We start from the raw sequence: 9,116 nt of genomic DNA on the forward strand, positions 1-9,116 counted from the left end.
CTCCCTGGGTGAGACCAGGGTAACAACCACCTGAGAGCAGTGCCCTCTGCTGAGCAGGTGCTGGGGGCTGAACAGATGAAGGCTGCTGTGCTGCTTCCCAGCAAAGTGTGGGTGCTTGTCCTGTGCACTGGGTGCTTGCAGAGACAGCACTGCCATGGCTGGGAGAGCAGGAACAGCTCTTCCCAGTGAGCATCCTGGCCTGGCTCTGGAGGGTGTCCTCAGCAGTGATTAGTGTGAGGATGTCTCTGGGATGCAGGCTGGGGAAGTGTTGGGGAAGGGAGGGGGATGGGAATTGTATTTGTGTCTGTGCTTAACATTCTCAGTTCATTCTCTTGCATTTCTTCTAAACAAGCACTTCGAGGTCTGAGCCCTGGTGCCTCTAATCTAGTGAGCGCCTTATTGATCAAGTCTTGCCATTTGGTCCCCTGAGCTGCCTTGTGTTGCACAAAAGGGATAAATTACTCCTTATACTTTAAAGAGTAAGGATGTTTTTAGTGCATGTAGACCCATATGATAAATACAGAGGCACAGCTGGGATGAGACTAGCAAAAAGCAGAGGGATAATTAACAGCTGGAACAGCACAAACCAGTTCCCAAGCCCAAGCCCTGGAGGAACACGATACATTCATCAAGCTGCTCTCTGGGCTGATGCTACAGCTCTGGGGTGTGAGGTATTGAATTACAGTCTCTAGAAAATATTGTTTGGGGAATGTTGAGGAGAGCTGGTAAACAATGTGCTGGAAGGTGACAGATATGTTTGCAGCTTCATATAGGGCTATCACAATAAAAAGAGCCGTGAGGGGTTTTCCCGTCTCTGCCTGCCTGTCAGACCTGGCAGCAGGCAGGCTGCCAGGCTTCAGTGGGGGATAGCAGACCCAGCAGCCAGTGGACTTGCTTTCTTCTGATGCCTATTTTCTTTAAAATATTATTTTGTTACTGTGTGAAACACTAACAATGGCTGATGAATCTCAAGCTTAATGAAGCAGCATTTGTGATTCAGCTGCTGTAGAAAACAACATATAGAGGGCTCTTAACACTGGATTTGGACTTAGTCTGGCCTGGACACCTCTTCTGGGCTCTTCTACCCTCAGTGTGGTTGTTACGGAGGGTGGCACAGAGGCTCCCAGCTCAGAGCTGCTGCCCACACAATCAGGGCACAGCCAGAGTATCAGGAACTGCGCCTCAGTCACACAGAGGTGGGGAAGGTGAAGGCAGCTATAATCTGCTTTGTAAGATGCTTTCTTTCCTATCTCCTTTCTTCACAGGAAGTCACTCACAAGACTTTGGTCTAGGATGACACTTCATTCCTACGAACCTGTGACAAGTGATGGCAGTGTCCCCTGAGTCGAGCCAGAGCATGCTCAGGTGCTGCCTCCTCTGGAATGTCCTTTGTTACCTCCTCAGCGGCCCCGGGTGCAGGGTGTGCCTGTGAGCAGCAGTGAAGCACACACCAAGGTAAGGAAGGGGGAATACTGTGTTCTCTCTCAGATGCCACATTCCTCTGGCAGCACAAACTAGGTGCTTGCTTACTTCATTGATTAAGTGGGAGACTCCCACAGCTACAGTAACCAGGGGTGTATGTGCACAGGGATTAACAGGAGATTGATTAATGGTCAGGTTTTGTTTGTGTAATGATGAAAAGGGAAGTTTTAACGTGGTCTACTACCTGTTAAAAAACCCCACAAGAATCAAAAAGAAAGAAAAGGACATACAGAGTCAATTACATGGGAAAGCCTGTGACAGCATTATGCTGCTTCTAGAGGAAGCATTTCCTGCACATGGAGTGAGAGCTCTCAGCAGTACTGGAGCACACGGGTGTCTGGTAAGGATGCATCAGATGCTTTCTGCAGAAGATGTTGCATTTAAGGTTATTCTATCCTTGCCTATGTGCCACTCCAAAGGGGTATGTGTGATAACAGGTATGGCAATAGAAATACTGCTCAAGAAATCCTGACTGAATGGGAGGTCCTGAGCCAGAGAGCTCTGAGTCACCTGCTCCATTAGCTGCTGTTCAGCTTATAGTTCCTGGTTTCCTCATCAGAGTGGGGGAGTGTGTCCACCTGTCCAGGCTGGTTGGCTGCCAGAGGGGAGCTGTTATGGTGGAGAGCTGGGCACCCATGCACCCATGGTACCCCAGCAGTGGGCAGCCAGGGCTGTTTCAGGGAGCTGCAGTGGGGCAGCTTCTTCCTCTCCAGCACAAGCTGACTAAGGCAGCAGCAGTTATGGGCTCTGCTTCTGCTTCAGAGAAGTGCTGTGATTACAGGACAAACATAAAGTCACAGAATCACCATCAAAACCTAAAGTAAAGAATTTGGCTCATAAAAAATGTGTCACCTGAATAAAGAAAAGAGTGATGGTTTTCCATTCTCCCTCTTGGAGTCAAGGGGAGATTGTGCCACTATAGAAGCCTGAGGAGCTGACAGTGGCCAAGGCAGAGCATTTCACTGCCCCTGGAGAGGCCCTTTCAGAGTTATTAGTCATATGTTTGTATTTAATGTACTGATTAGGGCCAGGACTTGTAAGCAGCCACTAACAGTGCATGTGAATTGGCTTAAGCATTATTATGTACAACCATCGTCAGCTCTGCTCCCCAGGAAGATTGATACACTGAGTGAATCTTTTCAAGCTGCTTCTGAAAAGATTCACGACACTGCAGTGAAAGTGGCTTCCAATGGGAACCTCTGTATACTGATGTCAGCATATATTTTATTCCCCCTGACTACAAGGGCTGGTTAGGTTATGAGCCTCTCACTGAAATGGACTGCAAACAATTGCCAGATAATTGGTTCTTTTCCTTGTAGGCTGATGAAGTTATGATTCACCCCTGACTCCCCCAAGAGCAGCAGGCACAGCACCATGGCTTGCTTATCTTTCATCCAGGTGCTCAGCCCTGCTTTCCTTTCCACCTGGCATGTGCAGTGGGAATGTCCCAAGAGCAGAGGGCAGGAAGCAGCTGCTGAGCATAGATTTAACCCTGGGCTTGCTGCCTGAGCCAGCAGTGGGGCTGCAGGACTGTGCAGGTTTGTGGGGTGCTGGTTGGGGCAGGCTGGGGATGGTGTGGCCAATTCAGCTGTGGAGTGAGGCTGAAATCCAGGCTGCTGTGAGCTTTGGTCCTTGGCAGGTGCTGCATCCCAGCTTCTGGCCTTTGTCCCTCGGACCATGCTGTTGTTCTCTGCTGTGGCATGTCACAGCTGTTGCTCATGCTGCTGCTGCTTATTGCAGAGGACATGTGGAACCCTTCAAATCTCATGCTGATTGTATCTGGCTGCAGTTGAAGGCCCAGGAAGCCTTGGGAAAGGGTGTGCCTCTTTGCCCCTTGCTTGCCTCCCTGTCTGATTTGATCTTACCAAGGGGCCATGGTGGATTGTGAAAATCTCCCTGCTCCCAACTGAGCAGTCACAGAGAAGCACTGGATGTCCATCTTCCTCCTTGGCCTTGTCCTCATTTGGATACTGACCCTCTCCCCAGCACAGATCCTCTCTCCTCTGCTAGATGTCCTTGGTGTGCAAAACATGGCTCCTCTGCCCTGGTATTCTAGAGTGGGACTGAGAAGTGCTGCTGCTTGGAGCCATCCTGTTGCTTGCTCCTCATCTCCCTGCAGGTTTGCACAGCATCTTCACCCAGTGTGAGAGGACACTGTGGGGGAAGTGGCATAGGATGGTGGGAATGCTGCTGCTGGGAAGGCTGTGCATGCCAGGGAGCAGAGGCTTCAGTCGTTGCTGCTGCTCTGCACTGCTGTTTGGCCACGTCAGCATCAGTTTTGTTATCTGTTTACATTTGCTAGTTAAAATTTTCTCTTAGGTCTTTCCTGTAGGAAGAAAATCTGTTCACTTATCCTGTGCCCTGAGTGTTTTTTCTTGCTATGGGGAGGACAATGCTGAGATGCTCTTGCAGGGTCTATGGCACTGCTACCTGGTCCCTTGTCCCAGCTCCCCCTCGCCCCATTAGCTCCCTTCTGCAGAGTTCCCATGCCCGAGTTCCCCAGGAATGGATGTGAATGCAGCTGTTGGAGGAGTCAGGCTTCTGGGTGCCCATCTGCCCGGGTCAAATGCTGCTCTGGGAGCAGCACTGCTGTCACCTGTGGGGCAGAGCCAGGATGTGAGTGAATACTTGCTGTTCTTCAGAATCAGGCTGGGGCATGCAAGTTCAAGCATGGCTAAATGTTTCACGAACATTTTAGGGCTTTGGCTGGATTTTTTTAACCCCAGATGCATAGTCCTTTAATGAATTCAAATTTAAAAACTAGTTGCTAATTAGTGTTATAATGCCTGTTCCAACTCTCTCAGAACTCCAAGTACCAGTGCCCATAGGCAGTACTCGCTGTATCAGTCAGAAGAAAAATATTTTCAGGTACACAAAACAGCTGAATGCCTGATGTTTGTCCCTGTGAGCAGCTGTATTTAAATCAGCTTTTCAGAAAGCTTTCTTCTATCACAGCAACTTGAGAGAATCCATCTTTAATAGATTATAATAAAAAATGAAACATTATGTGTCTATTAAGCAGTCTGCTTGATCTATTTGTTCATGTAACTGTAAATAATTGCCAGATCTATGGGCGAGGTACTTGCCTTTCACAGGCATGGGCTTCTCTGTCAACTACAAAGTAGGCAAAGGAAGTGCAGTCCCAGGAGACACATGGGAATGAAACCAACTTAAATTGTAGCACTGCTGCTGTAGCTTCTCCGGTGGTACCTGGAAGGTCATGGATAGGTTTGCCACAGCAGTCTCCACCCAGGGCTCCACCCCAAGGCTTGCAAGGCCTGCTCAGTAGGAGCACAGCAGGCTTGGGCAGCATTGCAGTGTTTTGCTTCAGGGGAACATGGAAGAAACTAATATTTTTAATGGTTTCCATTTTTCTGCCAATTAATTTGCAAGACACATAGACATGAAGCTGAATTAATCAAGACTGAACAGAAGGGCATATTAAAAAAGCAACTCTGACAAGCAAAGGGTTTCCTTTGGTCCATGACAGCTTCACTGGTGAGCCAGACATTCCGGGCTGGACATATAGCTCATCCTACGGGTGTGGGAGCATTTCACCTGCATCTGAGGTGACTTTCCATGATTTATATGATGGTTATGTTGCATGGTCCCTTCAGACTAAGGCCAGCATAGAGAGGGGCTGCTGCTCCACTGTCTGGATATGTGCCCAGGCCTGTCCTTGGCACAGCACGCTCAGGGTATGTGCCCAGGCTGGAGTCAGTGCTTCCAGCAGACCCTTGCTCCTTTCCCCTCACCACAAGTGTCAGAGCAACTCCTTCTCTCCATGGGGCCTCAAGATTACCATGGCTGTGCTGCATGTGGCTCTTCTCCATGTCACAATGAGACACTTCCAGTGTTCCTGGAGGACTGGTGTTGGAAGAGCCAGGCTGCCAGGACAGGGTGGCACAGTGTGGTGATGGAGCTGGCTGTCACCACCATCTGTAACCTCTTGGGTAGGCTTTGGGAGAAAGGGGAATGCATGTTGCCAGGCTTCAGGTGAGAACAGGACTGTTACAAATATTTTCCTGTTGAATGGAGATATAACACACTGGTTATGGACTAGATCGGATGTTTGGTCTAGTAGCCTATAGAGGTCAAGCTTGTGGTACTTAGAGGCCTGCTCCGCACCCCACAATTTTTTCAAGGCCAAATTATATTTTTTAATAATTGTGCATATGTGCCTGTGTGACAGTGCCATAAAGAAGCACAGTAAAGAAACAACTAGTTCCTAAGTTACTGTAACACATCCAAGGAAAGGCTGGTTCATCTTGTTCGCCTGTTCATCATCCCATTAGTACTTCCTGCATATCTCTTGCACTGTGTTTGACAAAAGGTATCAAAAATAACCACAGCTTGCTTTGCTAGAGAGTTTATCATTTATCCATCAGACACACCAGTAAGCCCTACATTGTCCCACAGCCTCCCTTCCCTGTGTCGTACAGAGCATCGCCTGGCCTCTCCTGTCCTGTACCTCAACAGTGAATGACAGCACAGTTACCTGTATTTTGTGAGCCGGAGATATCTGTTGTCATGAACTTGGGGTTTGGGAAGTGCTCCCTGGTGAAGATCACTGGAACACAGGGATTTATTTGGATAATTGAGAAGCTCATTTTATTCCAGTAAGAATCTTTCAACTGCAATCAATTCACATGCCATCCCAAATGGTGGAGGTCAGCAGAGCACGGCAAAGTGCCTCAGCAAGTGCTGTTGACAATGTTAAAATGCAATAAACAGAGAGCTGTGGCTCTGCATGAGGGGGTGCACATTAATCCTTGTTTGGACAGTGTTTGATTGGCAGACTCAGTTCTTTTATGATCTTTCTGATGGAAAATGCTTCATATTTCTTTAGTTTTGATTTGTCTACTTTTATTGGCATGCTGTGGTGGCAGGACTGTCCAGGACTGCTGGCACCTTCTCGAGACATCTTCCCAAAATGTGTCAGGCACCTAAAAGCTGAGTGTGCTTGTGGCTATCCCTGCTAAGGCCTCTTCCTTGTGCTGCCAGTGTGCAGTGCTCTGGAATATAAAACATGGAAATAATTAAGTCGATTAATTAGCTAATGTTTGCACAGGACCTGGAAAATATAAAGAACTATATAATTGCTAAGTACAATAGATAAATTAGTTAATGTTTACCCAGTGCTTTGTAAATGTAAAGGCATCACGTTGGTGCTTAGTGTTATAATTTATTAAGTTTTCACTCTGGGATGCCCTGCTCCAGTTCTGAGATAGGACCATGGTCTTCTGTCCACTGGCAGCTGTGTGCTGCTGTTGCTCTGGCCCTGCTCCCTCCCGGCCCTGTGTGCCCAGGCATGAGGCTGTGTGTGGAGGTGTGCCAAAAGCCGTGCTTGGCGTGAGTCACTGATGCTCTGGATAGTAAATGGCAGAGGGAACAATGTTAGTTTGCTTAGTGTGTGAGGAGCATTTCATACCCAGGCAGCGCCAAACAAATTTGTGCTACAGGGCCATGGTCTGGCTCTGCATTGCTGCATCCTTCCTGAGAACTTGAGGAGCTGTTCCAGTGCCTGTGTCTGTAGCTTTGTGGGAGGAGGCTCAAGAATGTGCTGTCTCCCTAGGAGATCCAAGTCCAATGGGTGCTGGCAGCTGGGAGCTCAGGCAGTCAGGCAGGCTGCTGTAATGACTGCCTTTGACATGTTTTTATCTGCCACAGAGCAGCGCCTCTGCCATCTGCTGTCACTTCACACTTGGAGATGGGCTTGCCAGTGCCTCCCCCACTTCTGTTCTCTCTTTTCGTGTTTTGGTCTTTGCAGAGAGAAGAAATGCATGAAGAATGGGAGATGGAAGGGAAGGAAGGGAAGACTGAAGGAAGGGAATGGGAAGGGAGTGCAGTCCTTCCCTTAATGGCAGCCAGGACCTCACAGCTGGCACTGGGGAACTGCTGTCTGCAGTCCATGCCCTGCCTTCACAGGGAGCTGTGCTGGCCTGGCCATAGGCTCAAAACTGACTGACAGGGTGCAGAGGAAAGAGCCAAGAGGAGCTCGCTTCATCTGCTGAGAAAGCAGGTCTTTCTTCAGCTGCTTGTGCAGGTGCTGGAAGGACTGTGACTGGTTGTGAGTTTGGGCAGCCGTCCTTGCCACATGCTGGGCTGTGCTCATTCATGGACTCTGCTCACAGGACCATGAAGTTTTCTGTCATCAACTCCATGGTGAAAACAGGCTTTGTGAAATAGCCAGGAGGTGAAAGCACAGAACTCGCCTATTAGGTTTATCTTTGATTATTCCAAAACTTTCTTCCTCAGGTTCAGTGGATTGAGGTGTGGAGGAAGTCTAAAGCAAGGAGGGAAGCAGAATGCCAGGCATGGGAGGCCTGGAGCATGCAGGCAGTTCCAGTCCTGCTGCCCTGGGAATGCTCTGTAATGCCTGCATGCCAGGCAAGAGGGAGTGACTTCAAAGAACATCTTTATTAGGGTACACTGCTTAGCATCAAAGAAATGTCAGGGCTGCTCTACACTGAGTCTCTGCCTACGGCACTAAACTAGCCTGTCATTCAGCAGTCTGAGTACAAACCACAACTACTGACAGAGTCCTGGAAAAATTTATTTTTCCACACCTAATTGCCCTTTCTGCTTTGTAAACATAAAGGTTGAAGCTTAAACTCTGACAGTTCCAGTAGCCTTTTGCTTAACTCCTTAAAAAAAATGACATTCAGCATGTTAAATTTTGCTTTTACCGCAGCCTGAAATCTCACAAAATCTGCACAACATTTTTTTAAAGATCATCGAAGCATTTCAGTACTCCCTTCGGGAAAAACCCTTCAGCTCACAGAAAGACAAAAGCTAGTGCCTGAAGAACCAAGACCTTTCCCCACAGCAATTCAGGATAAAAATGCTTGACCAAAAGAGGCAGAGCAAGCAATCAGCATTCCACCTTTCCCGGGAGCAGATTAAAGAATTCTTATCTGCTCTTGTTATTGTTCCAGAAAGAAATGAAAGACCAAAGACAGAAGAAAAAGAAAAGCAAATGTTAAATAGCAAAATTGGGTGTATCATAGCAGCCTGAAAACTTCCAGTTCAGTTTCTTCAGTGAAGTGTGTTCTCTGCCCTGGAGGAGGGTCTCCCAAAGTGGGGGTATGCACTGTCCCCCAGACTGCGCTGCCTCCTCTGAGAGCATCGTGCCTGCAGGAGCCTCCTCCAGGTCAGGGCTTTGAGCTGCCCCTGCTGCAGTCCTTCACCATTAGAGATGCATGTCCTGAATCACTTCAACCTCAGAGAAGTGATTTTGTAGCCACAGCTCCCGAAGAAAGACCCTCTGATTTTCTGGGAGGGGCTGCCCATTCCCTCCATCTGACATGAAAACAGGGGTGTCGCATCGCCACCGCTGTCTCTGCAGAGACCCTCCTGGCCTGGGCTCTGCTTCCATCCACCCACCGGAGATGAGGACCAGACTGCCATGTCCCCAGCCTCCAGAGCCCTGTCCCTGCATGGCACAGACACCGTGCTCGTCCCCGTCCCTGCAGCCAGCCTGGCCTTTGCCCAGCGACCCCCAGTATACGGAGCTGTCTGTGAACAAGTGACAGGGCTGTCAGCATTGTCCTGAGTGTCGGATTCTCCCTAAGCAGCAGCTCTAATGGGCCATAGAGCTGAGCTGGGGAAAGAGGGACTTTTCCCTCCTGCCC

At 48.8% G+C, this 9,116-nt stretch overlaps 1 long non-coding RNA gene across 1 annotated transcript in view; it reads left to right on the plus strand.

The window, feature by feature from the left end:
* The first annotated feature begins 1,077 nt into the window (after nt 1-1,077).
* Nucleotides 1,078-9,116, plus strand: part of LOC108446687 — a 58,013-nt gene continuing 49,974 nt past the window's right edge. Inside the window, exon 1 of the long non-coding RNA XR_001861967.1 lies at nt 1,078-1,455. This is a non-coding gene — a long non-coding RNA (uncharacterized LOC108446687). The remainder of the gene's footprint in view (nt 1,456-9,116) is intronic.

The sequence above is a fragment of the Corvus brachyrhynchos genome, unplaced genomic scaffold, assembly GCF_000691975.1.
Source record: "Corvus brachyrhynchos isolate BGI_N302 unplaced genomic scaffold, ASM69197v1 scaffold5, whole genome shotgun sequence".
NCBI classification, from domain to species: domain Eukaryota; kingdom Metazoa; phylum Chordata; class Aves; order Passeriformes; family Corvidae; genus Corvus; species Corvus brachyrhynchos.